The sequence below is a fragment of the Pleurodeles waltl genome, chromosome 4_2 (assembly GCF_031143425.1).
Source record: "Pleurodeles waltl isolate 20211129_DDA chromosome 4_2, aPleWal1.hap1.20221129, whole genome shotgun sequence".
In the NCBI taxonomy this organism is placed as follows: Eukaryota; Metazoa; Chordata; class Amphibia; order Caudata; family Salamandridae; genus Pleurodeles; species Pleurodeles waltl.
The window spans coordinates 50,176,635-50,192,330 of record NC_090443.1 but is presented as its reverse complement, the minus strand read 5'-3'; positions in this window follow the sequence as shown (position 1 = coordinate 50,192,330).

Sequence of the window (15,696 nt, the reverse complement as noted above, 5' to 3'; positions counted from 1 at the left end):
CCACATATGAAAACTCACCTCTCATTGACACTCACATGCCTGACCAAGAGAAAGATACCAACAGTGACAAATTCCCTAAAATGTCTAGGTCTCCAACATGCCACTCAGGTGTGGGATGTGCAAGTATATCTAGCAATGTCCAAACATGTCACCAATCCATCCTAAAATGTATGTCAGAAAAAGGAGACAGATATGTTGCATGTGGCCAGAAAACAATACAATGCTGAGATGATTTCCCTTATTAACAAGATACACTCAAGGTATAATGACAGGTTGTGGAATGCTGAATTTAGTGCAAACCCATGTGCACCAAAGGATGTGGAAGGACAGCTGAGAGAATCCCACAGAAACTTGGAGATACAACATGGGGAGGTCACTTGGAGACTACACAAGTGCTGTGGCAGGTGTACTGTTGTGTGTGTGGAAGTCATGTAATCTCCTAAAGCCTGGAAATGGGAGGAAACTATTATGTGGCCAGTAGTAGACGTGTACGTGTCCAAATTACACAAGTCACATGTTGCATCCTGTCCATGTATGAACGGACAATGTTGCAGTAGAAGATGTTTACAAAGTGTAAGCAGCATAAAGAATGCCAGCAATGTAGGACCTCATCTATTCCAAACAAGATATGCCGTAAATGATGGAGAAGGTACACACATAGACCAATACTGACTGTGCAATACAACGTCACCACTTGATCACCCAACATATGTTCAGAGAGGATCGCTAGGTGAGTACATAACCCACTCATGATTGCTACAACAACAACGTTATAGTTGCCCATCGCATAGTATTCTGACAGAAGGCAGTCACAGAGGACATCATCTATCCCCTTGGTTGTACAAAAATTACAAGTTACACTAGAGATACAGACCCTAACCAAGCTGCAAGTGGAAATTACAAAGACTGTGGGGGTCATTCCGACCCTGGCGGTCATAGACCGCCAGGGCCGGGGACCGCGGATGCACCGCCAACAGGCTGGCGGTGCATCCAGGCCAATTCTGACCGCGGCGGTAAAGCCGCGGTCAGAAAAGGGAAACTGGCGGTTTCCCGCCGGTTTTCCCCTGGCCTGAGGAATCCTCCATGGCGGCGCTGCCTGGGGATTCCGACCCCCTTCCCGCCAGCCTGGTTCTGGCGGTTTTGACCGCGAGAACCTTGCTGGCGGGAACGGGTGTCGTGGGGCCCCTGGGGGCCCCTGCAGTGCCCATGCCAATGGCATGGGCACTGCAGGGGCCCCCTAACAGGGCCCCACAAAGATTTTCAGTGTCTGCATAGCAGACACTGAAAATCGCGACGGGTGCAACTGCACCCGTCGCACCCTTTCCACTCCGCCGGCTCCATTCGGAGCCGGCATCCTTGTGGAAGGGGGTTTCCCGCTGGGTGGGCGGGCGGCCTTCTGGCGGTCGCCCGCCGGCTCAGCGGGAAACTCAGAATTACCGCAGCGGTCTTTTGACCGCGCTGCGGTATTCTGTCGGGGAACTTTGGCGGGAGGCCTCCGTCGCCCGCCGAAGTCAGAATGACCCCCTGTATTACCATGTCTGTCAGATCATGCCAAATGATGAGGCATGTCCTACATGTACAAGTAGCCAGTCCTCTGTACATGATAGGGCAAGCCTGACATCAAGTACCCCAAAGGAAAATTAAAATCCCAGGCCATTTGATCACAAATGAACATGAGTCAGTCTGCAGGTGACTGCGCATTGCTCTGCTGAAGAGCTATCTGATGCATGTGCACAGTGGACTGAGGATATTGGAGCACTGTAAAGCTGCGCCAAAACATGGGACCATGTTTCTGTGTAGGCATAAATAGTGACATAGTTCAAAGGGTCACTAGGCTGCCATCATTGCTTGACTGCAACACTGCTACACAGTTGTATGCCATTTTATGTGACAGTCATAACAAACATGTTGGGGTTGATTGTAAGTACCTAGTTTGTCGAATGCACACATATGTCTGATATCTCAGCAAACATGTACCACTTAAATGGTACTGTGTGTTGAAGTCTACACAAAAGTCAACTTTCCATTATTGAAAATGCATTAGCATCACATGATCATTCACATACTTAAATGACCATCAGATGTGTTCTAACATAGGTAAACATAGGTGGGACTGATATGACTACACAGCCATTTAACGAAGTCCAACATGTGTCCAGGCAAGGCAGGAAGGCAGATATGTGAGGTTTCATATCCCATGAACACACCGCTGTGGTAAATTTTTCATACATGACACTACACATGTCTTCCAACCCACACAGCACATACCATCCTTCATTGACACATGTGAGTACACCATCTCCTGCATCATAGATTCATGGGGAATTATGTGTCACACGTGTAGCAGAGAAACCTGAACCTCACAACACACCTCAGTATGGACACACATGCACTCACATTGCCAGGTGTAATGTGAAATCAACCCATACTTGGTCCACTGCACCCTCAGAGTATGATTTGTCATGGGTATCACATGCATTACCATGTATTGGACATAGCCCATCATACCTACTGTTATAGTCATATGTAATTTGGAAATCAGACATTACAATGTGGTAGACCCACATAAAAGTGCTAGATCACATATGTACACTCCTAGTACACATGAGGTAACATGTATGTCTCCAAAGTGTAGCATACATGGACATAATCAAACGGTATCAGTCATCGCAAGCATTACACACACATACAAACACAATGGTAACACATACGGATGTTACCATTAAGATCTGGACGAACATGCACATACTGGTAGCAATAGCATACTTACTACGTAGATGCATAGCCCCTGTGACATGGTATGTAAATCTGGGTGCACTGTCAGCCTTTCGAACAAAATCCATGCATTCCCGTTATGCGTCAAAAATATTGATGCAAACAACAATATCCAATACTCCTCTATGCCAAAAATATGACACCTAGCCCCTGCGCGTCAATCTCAAGTCCACAGGCCTTGTAAGGCTTAATGGGAAGGAATACCACGCATGACCGTCACACGTCAAAAATGTCGATGCAAACGCAAATACTACTAAGTTTTCTAAGAAAAAAATGATGTCTGGCCCCTTTGTGTCAATCGCAAGTCTTGAGGCCTTGTCAGCCTCGATGGGGGAAAATTGACGCATTATCGTCACGCGTAAAAAAAACAACGCTTATCAGAAAACGTGACGAAGAAGCCCACAAAGTTTGAAACAGGACTTCCTGGCTACACACATGGTACAGTGCATTCACTTTCACTTTCCCTTCACAGTCTTTTTGTCTTTGACTGTGTGAGGGTGTGTGGAGCTGGTGTGGTTGGAGTATTGGTGTTTAAGAGTTTTGTGCTGTGTCCTGTTGCTGTTGTGTGCTTGTTGTCTTTTTCCTCTGTCTTTTGTTGTGGTTTTGTCCTGTATTTGTTATTGTATTGTGGAGTGTTTTTCCAGGGGTAGGATAGTTTGTTGGGGTAATTGGAGTTAGGTGAGGTAGTTATTTTTTTGTGTTGGTACATTTGCAGTTTGTACATACTGCATAATGTCAGAGAAGGGGATGGCAACCAAGATGGTAGCTAATGAACTTGGAAGGTTCATTTGGTTGGTGCAGTATTACCTTCTAATCATGCTAGTTTTGAGTGGCTGCGTAATCCAGGGCTACCCAACAGAGGCACGGAAGCTGCGGTGGGGCAATGTGCCAAATATTTGGAGTAGTGCGCACCAACCAATAGTTTAAGCATTGTTGTGTTGACTTGATAGCACAACAGCAAGATCTACTAGATCACCTGGGGATACATATTGGTGGACCAGTTGGTAAGTACCCCATTTGTATTGCTACATCCTAATTTGCATGTGCATGACAGGTGGACATAAGGTTGAGTGTAGAATGTTTTGTCAAGGGTCAGGACAGGTTGTTGTGGGACACATTTAAGAGCCCCTGCCGCCAGCTTAGCGCTGCCATTGTGACACAGCCGCATGACAAATCCATGTGCATATGGTGCAGTGAAATGCACCACAGGAGCATCAGGGAAACTGATGCTTTAGTGGTGCCAGGGTCTCCATTATCTGGCCCTTCGTCTCACAGACAGATTAGAAATGTTTGGCAGCTGTTCTGACCTACCACTAAATTGACTTGCTTACTCAGCTTAACAAGTTGAATGTGAAACTGTTGTCCATGCAAATAAATGTCCAAAAATCACTAAGCTATGTTTTCCTGTCATGTAGTGCAGGTGGGCATCCACCACACACCACTGGAGAATCGTCCCGATTTGAAGTCCCCTATGCAGCCAGTAAGTGTCACCTTGTGCATCACAAGTGTCATTCCTCAGTTTTGTGTGAGAAGGCTCGATGTGTGCAATGCAGTGATGAAATGTAATATGTGACCAATGAGATGACATCATCTGAGTTAGGATATGGACATCATGTCTGATGCTATGTTGTGGATGGAGTATGAGTTGATTTTTGCACAAGTGCCAACGTATGCTGCTACGGAATAGTGGGTGCTAGGAATAGGAAAGCATGCCCACACATACATTGATGTCAATGATGATATGTGACTAAGCTGCTGTTTATCTGATTAGCATGCCTGTTGCAAGCAAATAGGTCACTGCACGTTTGATGGCACTGTGTGCCAGACGTAGTTTTTAGTTACTCATGAAACGTTTCAGATGATGTATGGTTTGAGGTCTCTAGAGGACATATATAGGAGACACTTTCAACACCTGTGCCTCATTACTCTTAAGATTTTGAGTAAGGCAGCGGTCGTGAAAGGGGCCTTATTGTGCTGGCCAACAGTCAGTTGAGTACACAATGAGAATACAACTCAACTCAAGAAGGCTGTGGGACGTGTTTATGGTCTATAGCAGGCTAGATGTGTGCAGATTCACCAACATGGTCTACCCATCATGATATTTGTGAGTGATCTTGGTCACATCACATGTGCATAGACTGTGAATGCTGAGTGTGTGCCTGATACTTAGGAGATGTCTGACATGCATGTGCACATGTTGTTCAATATATAGGAATACTGTGGATGCACCCAGTGTACTGCCAATCTCACTGTGCCCCTTAGGCCACCTCTACAGCTACCATGTGTGTGCCGCATTACCCAATTTGCACAACATAGCACAGGGTAGTGGGCAATAAGTACCAATTCTGTAGACAACATAGATGTACTGTTCATGCTTTGGCCAAACTACATGGGCACTAAGCCTGAACTTTACATGTGGGCCCATTGTGAGCAATGGTGTGCCCCCTTGTAACGTGTGCTCTGAACAAGTGCACATGTATTTCCCAGTGCTAATCAATGTACAGTTCACAGACCCCATGAGAGACCCTGAGCCATCTGCTGTACAATCAGAGTCTAGGGGTGAGGGACATGTCGTGAGCCATGGTAAGGAGAAGTGTGTACTAGTGAGGAGGTGTCCAAATTGCCAATAGGTACGATTTGAGGCATTGACAGTACATAGCAGACCAGTCAACAGTGGTTGAGTGAAGATTGCACATTGCCTGCTGTCACAACACTGATATGCTCTTAAACACAGAACTAAGGAGATACTGTTCATGTGACACAGACTGGTGCTACAGGGTGGTTTTCCTTGTGAATGTTGTTCCTTCCACACCTTCATCCTCTGATGCGTGTGGTGCCTCCTGTGTCATGGGTGGTGCTGTTGTGTGAGGGGGCTACACAAGGAGCAGGGGATAGAGATGTGGAGTCAAAGGTTCCAGCAGCTGCCATTTGTGGGAACACATAAGGCACCACCGCAGCAAGGAGGAACTTCTGATTTCTTAACCCTGCAGAAACATCACAGTGGTAGGCAGCCATGTTTTCCCTGAAGGAGGCCACTTCCCGTTGTATGGACTCCAGGGTATTCTGTATAGGCCCCAGCCTGTTGTCTATCATGCTGCTGCCCCTGGGGGAGGGTAATTGTTGAAGTCTTTGACTCATGACAACAGCTATGTCGTCCAGGGACTGCTGAAGTCCACATAGCAGGAGTGGGTGCGTCTGATGGCAGCTGGGTTGTCCTTAATTGGACTGAGGCACCTCTGCACTCCTTCTAGGCTGCCTGCCATGATCTCCATCCCCACCCGCACCGGCTTTGCCAGTTCCTGCTGGACTCCTACCACTGTCCTCTGGAAGGTGATGTCTGGATCCTCGAAGTCCAGGGCTGTGTCAGGACTGGCTGGTGCTGTGTTTTGGTAGCTGGGTGGTTCATGTGGAGACCCCGCAACGCTGAGTGACCTCCGTGCGACTGGAGGTAGTGTCTGGAGGGAACCTAGGACATCCTGGAGAGTCTCTTCACTGATGGTTGGCAGCTGGTCATCCATGTCATCTGTAAAATCCAGGACAGGCAGGTCGGCAAGAGGTAAGGCATCATCCTCTGCAATGAGATAGTGATATGTCAATCTTTGATTTTGGTGGCTGTTGACATGACACATCATTTACTTGCTAATGGAGGCTCAGTGGCATGTTACAGACCCCAGGTTGTAGTTGCATATTATGTATAGCATTGTGTATCACGCATGGGGCAATCTTACAAAGTATTTTGTGCTTTGATCCCACACCACCTACTTCCTTGCTGGCTCCCTGTCACTGACACCATGGTGGCATGTAATTTGCCTTCCTATTCTCCATGGTGGACATTCCCACAGTACTGTAATGTGTGCTGTCACTCTTTTGGTGCTATAATGCATTGGCACCATGAATGATGGCTCTAGTACAGCATGGGCATAGCGCAGGTAGGTCCATTGCATACAATGCTTGTGTTACATTCTCATCTGCCTGTAGCATGCCCCACACATGTGCTAACTGGAAGGGACAGTGCAGCCATTATGGATTATCTGCCCCATTAGTTTGTCACTCCCTATATTTGGGGCGTTTCCTTGCATACAGCATATCTGCTACAGGCATATTTTAGTGGAAGGATGTAGAATGTGGATCAATGCATGCATTTTGAGACTTTGTTGATATAGCACAAGGGTAATGTGCAGCGTGGATCCCTTGGGCAACTATTTGTGTGATGATATAATTGCATTACGGGCAAGTGACATTGTGCCGGTAGTGCAACTTTGATGCTACTTGTGCCAGTACTTACGCATGTTGAACATCCCGTTAAGCATTACACCAACCATTCACACAACACACTCAATCTTGTTAGATGGTGAGATTGCAGCTACTTGTATAGCTGCACAAATGATGTTCGCAGACATGTACCATGTGCTGTATGAGTTGACTTTTGTGGCCATTCCCAAATGCTGCATGGTGTGTGAGAGTTGTTGGTGCAGCCTGTGTGGTTTGCATTCCACAGGTTGCACACTTAAGTCCTGATTTTTTCTCAAGTGGCACAGTTCAGTGCAGCAGCAATATGTGTTGCACAGCGCTGCGCCAGTTTTGAAATGCAGGGATGCGCCATGTTTACTGGAATACAACACACCCCTGTGATTCCCCCTGTACAGATTTGTTCTCCCTGCACCAATGCAGTCATCATTGCACGATGATGAAGGGACGCCTGCGTTGAGATTGTTTATGTGGAGAGAGGTGTCCCGTCCTGCACATGTGCAAGCTAATATGTCAAGGTGGCATTTTAATGTGTGCTGCAGGATGCAGCACACATGAGAAGAACAATGACACAAGGAGGGAGGAAAACATTTTGCCTTGTTATGCCATCATGATACCACCCCTGGGGTGGTATTGACTTCAGTCCCAGTCTCTGATGTACATGTGTTGGATCTGGGGCAATTACAATATGCAATGGGTGTTGTTGTGACACAGCTACACTGATTGCACACCCCTTCCAGGCAATGTGCTGCATATTTACATGGTGGTGTAAAGCCATACTAAATAGCTTATCTCAACGTTGTGTATATGTCAGAGTGCACTGCGCAACCAGAGCGTCACTACAAGTGTGGCTTGGGTGGCAATGGGGCATTTTGATTCAGGGCCTATATGTTCCAATGCAACCCTTTAGGTCTGTGGTAAACTACTGAGCAAAGTAGGTGCTTTGATGATAAATGATCAAGTCATCAGCCGTGTGCATGAGTTTCCCTATTTAGGAGTAACTTTTGATGATAAAGGAACATGGAAGCCCTGTATTGCGAGGCGAGGTGCGTGTTTTAATGCCACTGTAAGAGCTACTTTTGAGTTTGCTTCAAGAGTGGGGAACAAGCCAATACAGCCTCTGCTTGAGGTGTATAGATGTAAATGCCTCCTGGTGCTTATGTATGGGGCAGCACTGTGGGGTAATTCGGGTAGCATGGCCCCCCGGATCGAGGAAAATCAATTCTGTAGAAGGTTACTGGGTGTGGGACAAAATATCTCCGGGTTTTGCCTACATGAGGAGCTGGATTTGGAGTTTGTGGAGGATAGCAATCAGATTGCGCCTCTTTTGCTGTGGATCTCCGTTTGGTCAAATGATTGTGCTTCCCTAAATAGGGAAATGTTGTGTGATTGTATGGTGTGTGAACGAGCTGTGGATATCCCTTGGTTGGCATATATAAAAGAGGCCACCACAATCCTTGGTCACCCAGAAATGTTTAACGCCCCACAATGTCTAACGCGTATTGATAAAAGGTGGGTAAAGGAGAACTTTTTAACATTTTGAGAACAAAAAGGGAGGCCGAGGAACTAAGGAAACCAACTGTGAGGGATTTCTCAATGCTAAAACTGCAGGCAGGTCCTCAGATGTATCTTTTGACGGTACAAAATGTTTGGGAAAGGTCACTCATTACCCACTTCCAATTAGGAATAATTAGAAGTAATTTGTGTTTCCTGCTTGGCCAGTATGACTTGAAATCCATACTAATTTGTCCGTGTGATCGGGTGTCCTTACAGTCTTTAATTCATTTTACTTTGTTTTGTGGTTTTATGCACCTTTTAGCTGATAATGTTTACCTCACCAACTGAGAAAAAAGGGTTTTGTGCAATATCTCCCAGCCTATTTGTGGCTACGTATGGTCCCTGATTTGTTGGTGAGTTGTGGGTGCGGTCTTTTTTAAAAGGGGCTATATGTTGGCAGAATAGTGTATATTTTTACATTTATTTAACATTTTTATTTTTCGAATTTTAACTGTAAATGAAAATTGGAAGTTTTTAAGATTTTAAATACCCAAGCTCTTCTATCTTTTTAATGTTTGTATGTAACATGTTTTGTTTTTATGTGATTTATGGTTATTATGATATAAAGAATAAAGAAGAATTGATACTCGTGAAGAACCCTTTAGCATGCACTAAGTGTGTCCTATGTACCTCCCCCTTCTGCCATTTTGTGAGATTCCAGATAGTCCCCCCTTGCAACTTACCCAGCATTTGTGGAACTGCTTGGTAGTCTGCGCTGTCCTGTCCTGAGATTCCAGTGACCAGCTCCTCTGGGATGACCGCTGCGACAATCTCCTCCAGCTCATCCAGGTCCTCCTGTGGTGTGGGATTTCCACTACCAGTCTGCAGTGCTGCCTTTCAGTTCCTAGCCAGTTTCTCCTTAGTCCTGCGCTTGCAATCGTGCCAGCACTTCTTGCAATTGGTGACAGTCCTCCTCACCTCTGCCATGCTGTTGACTTTGTCTAATATTGCCTGCCATATGGCCTCATTCCTACCTGGTGGCAATTTGGAGGTGACGAAGAGCTGGTGTTGGTGCTCCGTCACCTCTCTGACCAAGATGCCATGCTCCTCCTCATTAAAGCGACACTTCAGATTCCTCTTCTCCTTCTCCTGGGACTTTGCTTGACCCTCCTGGCTGGTACTTGGCTGATTGGGGTCTCCTTGGGGTCTCTCCTGGCCTCCATTCCCCATCTTGTCTTCCCAAATGTTATTTCTTGCTTGTGCGTTTTTTTTACGGCTGCAGTTAAATATCGCGCTAACCCATATTGCACCAAAAATGTGTGCCGCAAAACGGTCCAGCGCCACTTTTGCAGCATTAGCGTCATTTTTTATTCTGGCATGTCGCAATGGTTGGCATCATTTTTTTTGCGCTAACCATTCCTTAGCATCTATTGTTTGTCATTTTTAAAATATGGTGTACTGATGGCGCTAGGGAATGACGGAAGCTCGCGTTAAAATTTTTGACGCACAACAGCACTAGTGTAGCTGTGGGTATTTTTCATGAATCTGGGCCTTACTTTCCACAACAGTATCCTCGAAGCTCTCTATTTCGCCTTGAGAAAATGGGCACACAGTTCTAATTCAAAACTAAGCACTGTAAAATACCAGGGTAATGGCACATTTAGACACCCTTAGACACTCTTAGACACATATGTACACATTTTCAGACCATGGAATGAAGCTAGTCACCTTGCAGGGCAGAGCTTCCTGAAAGTGAGAGGCCAGAAATGTCTATCATCATGTGGCAAAATCATGGCCCATTCTTGCACTGCTGTAAAAACTGCTGCCTAGCTTCAACACAGGCACCTTTGCAACATGGTGCAAGGGTAACTGTGTTGTAGGTATAACAGATTTGTTTGCAGGAAAGCAGTGGCTTCCCACACCAATTTGTTCTCTGAGCCATCTTGATCTTCTATGTGTGCAGCAGAATTACACACATGTAGTAAGAGGAACCAAAGAGTATCAAAAGAGGTATTTCATGGTGCAAGGGTGAGCCAAAAGCATGGAAACATCATTTCTGATATTATCTACTTATGCACACATATTTACCCACACAGGAATATATACTGCTTCTTTGAATTACATTGAGTAATATATTTAGGTAAATTGTGTCATGCACCAGTGCCATGCAAGGACACACAGTGAAATATTAGGAACATAAATAATAGCCTTGTCACACATACATACCTTGTGCAGCGTGGGTAATGACATGTATAGTGAATCTAGTTGTAGGAGCAGATTTAGTTACATTTTGTGCAGTATTTGTGTCACAAAAGTGAGGGAAAACAGCACAAAATATTAATTTCCTATTTTACTTATATGCACAAGCCTTCTTTAGTGCTGGAGATTGATTAGTAGTAACACTCGTTTGGGCAAAACGCTGCTTTGCATTACATAGCACCAAGGGTGCTACCTCCCTGTAAAGCAACACAGTGCACTATTTTTGCTTGGTGTGCTAGTTTGGATGACAGTTTGATACTTCTGGCACCTGGTGACACTCTGGGCCTCATTCGAGTTTGGTGGTCTTTTGGCAAGACCACTTCAGTGGCAGGCGCCAAAAGACTGCCATGTTGGCGCAATCGGACCGCCGTATTAACAGTCACACAATGAAGTCCGCCAAAAGACAGCCAAATTACTGAAACCGCCAAGACACTGGAGGACGGAAAAGAGGCGGTCCCACCACCAGCACAACAAAAATCCTCTGTTAGATTGCCATCCACAAATCACAACAGCGGATCTTCCATTGCGGAAAACCATTGGCGGTGCAAACCAAGGCGATCTCAACTCACTTCACTCAGAACACCACACCACATTGGATAGGTTGAATACCCCACACCTGATACACATTCACACACCTGACACACCCAGTCACTGCACTACATAACACACCCCAACACAACCCACAATCCTTTGCAATCAAAACGCCACACACAACCACAGACAACCAACATCCCAGAGAGTTGAATATAGAAAGAATATTTACACTTCACTACGCACACATCACACACTTGCACAACATACAAAACACACACATTAGTACCACACACAACTCACAACACCTGTCACCCACCCACTCACATCACAGCACCTACAGCTCACCATTCACCTAACTCTACACCCATTCAAATTGAACACAACCACACTGTCTTCACAACCACTACCATGTCTCCACAAAAACATTCATGTTTCACATATGAGGAGTTGAAGGTCATGGTTGATGAAATTGTAAGGCTAGAGCCATACCTGTTCGGAGCACAGGTCCAACATACATCTATTGCCAGGAAAATAGAGTTGTGGCAAAGGGTAGTCGAAAGGGTCAATTCTGTAGGCAGTTATCCACCCACAAGGGAGGACATCAGGAAAAGGTGGAACAACCTTAGGGGGAATATACAGTCCATGGCATCCAGGCACCAGCTAGCGGTACTGATGACTGTCGGTGGGCCCCCACCTCCTTCCCCTACATTCACTTCTTTGGAGGAGAATGTCTTGAACATCCTGCATCCTAAGGGTCTGACAGGAATACCTGGGAGAGAGGAATCAAGTACCAACAAGATTCATGTCACACAATTGTCTTGTCCTGCATGCTCCATCACCACCTAAATCCACCCCAATTTACACACCACCCACTACAACTATCTCCTAATCATTTACTACCATTCCCTGGCATGCCACATGTCCACTAAACTCATCTGGCCCCACAGCCCTTGGAAATGGCAGATGAAGTACTGGCTAATTATAGCACTACAACTCCCAGAATGCAATATCTCAACATTTACAACACCAGTACACTGCACCAAATATTACATGTCATGCATGTTAAACCAATATCCTATCTAAGCCATCTTGATTGTTCTAGTGTGGAACACCACATGGCAATTAAATCAATGCAATGGTTCACACACACTAGCATCCCAAGCAAAACACAGCTATAGCTGAGTGCCCATATATAATGGCCACGGATTAAACATCACAAGCTAGAAATGTACTCACCTGGTTTGGAAAATCAGATGGCTGAGTGGATGCACATACAGTACATCCAGGTACAGTTCAACGTCCATTGTAAGCTCATATACTGTGTTCCTAGAAGGACACTAATGTGCATGTTACAGCTTTTATTTGTGCCATCTATCATGCCAGACAGTTCACTAGGTAAATGTGGTGAACAGCCATGTCAATAATCAGACAATATTGGATGCCATCATCAGTACAATCACTTCCAACATAGTTTACCAGCACAAAACAATTAATGGAATTGAAGTTACAGAGTTTCATGTTGTGCTAAGTTACATTGTGCTGTAGCTGTCATTTTCATTGATGGGCATCATGTTAAGGCACTGTCTGCATCTCATACAACTGCTACAATACCCCCATTTTAATCTGAACTCTGCGTTTCACTCCCTCCACAAGTAACCTTACCATTGTCACCATGGAGAGGATACCAGGGACTGTCACTACCCCTCTGGATGAAGGACCCAGTAAGGACAACACCGCTGGATGTCTGGACACTGATGAAGAACCTAGCCCATCTGGGACACCTGGTCTGTCAACAACTGTCTGCCTCACCCTGCCCACATCAACTCCTCCAAGTCCTGTTGCATATACATCACAGGCAACCATTTGTCCCCCAACCTGTGTCCCAAGTACTGTTTCAGCCATTGTGTACCCCACAGTACAGTTACCTGAGTCTCATCTTGCCACCCCTGACAATGATGGACCTGCCACCATTGAGAGGGAGTGGGCACACTGTGTCAGGGGCACAGACACGTGGGGGCAGGGTGTGTGGAAGGGATGATGTGGGCCGGAGGATGTGGTCTCTATGGGACTCTACTGACCAGGAAACCAGCTCCCAAGTCTTGGGATCCTACCATAGTTCCCAAGGCATGATGGGCCAAGTTATTATCATGTTGGGGGAAATCCAAAAGCTGCAGAGGGACAACCACCAGGAAGTCATGCAGCAGTCACAGGCACAAAATGCCTGCTTGGCTTCCATTGCAAGCGTGGTGAGAGACATGAATACCAAACTTAGTAGGTTGTGTACCCAATATCTGGCCCCTTCCACTAGCAATTATACATCAGTCCCTTCTACATCTGTGGCAGCTAGTGGAATGGAGGTTCTGGAGGGGAAGGACATGCCTCAGACAACCCAACCTCTGTGGCTGAAGAACTCCCCGCCTACAAATGTGGACATCCCCCCTGACATCCAGCAGGAACAGATCCCAAGACCAAACCCACTGCCAGGAAGTAAACCTCTCCTGAATTGTTCCTCTTGTGTGCAACAGATACACCGTGTTGACTGTTCTGTAACCAATCTTCATTTTCCTATGGTGCAAGGATGCTGGACTAGGGTTCCCAAATGGTGTAGCAGCTACCCTGATGGATTTCATCCACCATGACTAATAGTATCACTATTTTGTTGTGTTTTACATTAATAGTAACAAATGTTTTTATTTCAACAATAGATCCCACTTAAACACAGGTCCTGTGTATGTTTCCTTTATCATCCATGTACAATAGTTATGCATGCTAACTCTAGTCTGATCATGTCCTTCTGTATTGTACACCTATTGTTATGGACCTCATACGTGGACTCCATCAGAAGGAGACTCATCACAATAGGATTGTAACAGGACAGATGCCAGAAAAGTTGTAAACTACAACTACACAAATCAGTGATAGATATGCTAAAAGCACAAAGAGCATGACTGAGAGTAGCATCAAGATGTCTGCTAAGGTGTAGCCCAATGCTAAACTACACGATACAAAAGTTAGGGTCATGTAACTCTACCAACAAGGCAGGAGGCACACAGATTGGTTCTATGTGTCACCTGGTAAAGTCTTATCACATACCTATACCATCGCTTCCAAATATACATATCCCAAGGTACAGACAGAGATCAGTACTGATCTACCTAGACCTGGAACCTTTCACTTACATTGGTCACATACCTGTTGGCTCGTCACTCACCTGTGTCAGTTCGCAGGGACATGCACATTGGTCTGCCAAGTAGGAACACACTGATGGCTAGGTTCAAGGTAGTTCACATACAACTGTTACTATTGTAACGGGAGAGGCTATGCTCCTACATTTACACATGAGCAAGATACATATTCAGACACAAATGACAGCATTTGACAACCTCCTGTACCCTACAGGTGAACTTGACAGGAAAACATGTTTCCACCCAGGTGTCCTGACAGTCTAACAATGTTGATCACACTCCACATAACCAAGACTTATAGTACCTGGTATCAGCCATGTCCACTTCTCATGTCTGTCTGCAATTCCCATCTGCTCCTGACACTGTCTGTTGTTTGCCAAGGTTGATGAGCCAAACAGGATCTAGGCAAATCTGTGACTGTAAGAGAAGAGGGATGGGACATAGCAGAATACACTTCTTAAATCAGAGAAGGAATGTCCACAAGCGTAACTTTGCATCAGCTATTACAACACATGATACTGTAGACCACTTTGTTCTGTACACAATACATATTTTCAGTTTGCATGCACAACTCACTCATAGGCATTGGAGCTATCTACAACCCCACAGATGATGCAAAAAGAAGGTGACATGCTACTCATCTACTTCAGGTTGCAAATTTGAATCACAACATTATGGGGGTCATTCTGACCCCGGCGGGCGGCGGGAGCCGCCCGTCTGGAGGGAACCGCCAGAATACCGCTGCGCGGTCAAAAGACAGCCGCAGGTATTCTGGGTTTCCCACTGGGCTGGCGGGCGACCGCCAAAAGGCCGCCCGCCAGCCCAGTGGGAAACACCCCTCCATGAGGATGCCGGCTCCGAATGGAGCCGGCGGAGTGGAGGATGTGCGACGGGTGCAGTGGCATCCGTCGCGTATTTCAGTGTCTGCAAAGCAGACACTGAAATACAAAGTGGGGCCCTCTTACGGGGGCCCCTGCAGTGCCCATGCCATTGGCATGGGCACTGCAGGGGCCCCCAGGGGCCCCACGACACCCCTCACCGCCATCCTGTTCCTGGCGGTCGGAACCGCCAGGAACAGGATGGCGGTGAGGGGGTCGGAATCCCCCATGGCGGCGCAGCAAGCTGCGCCGCCGTGGGGGATTCCCAGGGCAGCGGAAAACCGGCGGGAGACCGCCGGTTTTCCTATTCTGACCGCGGC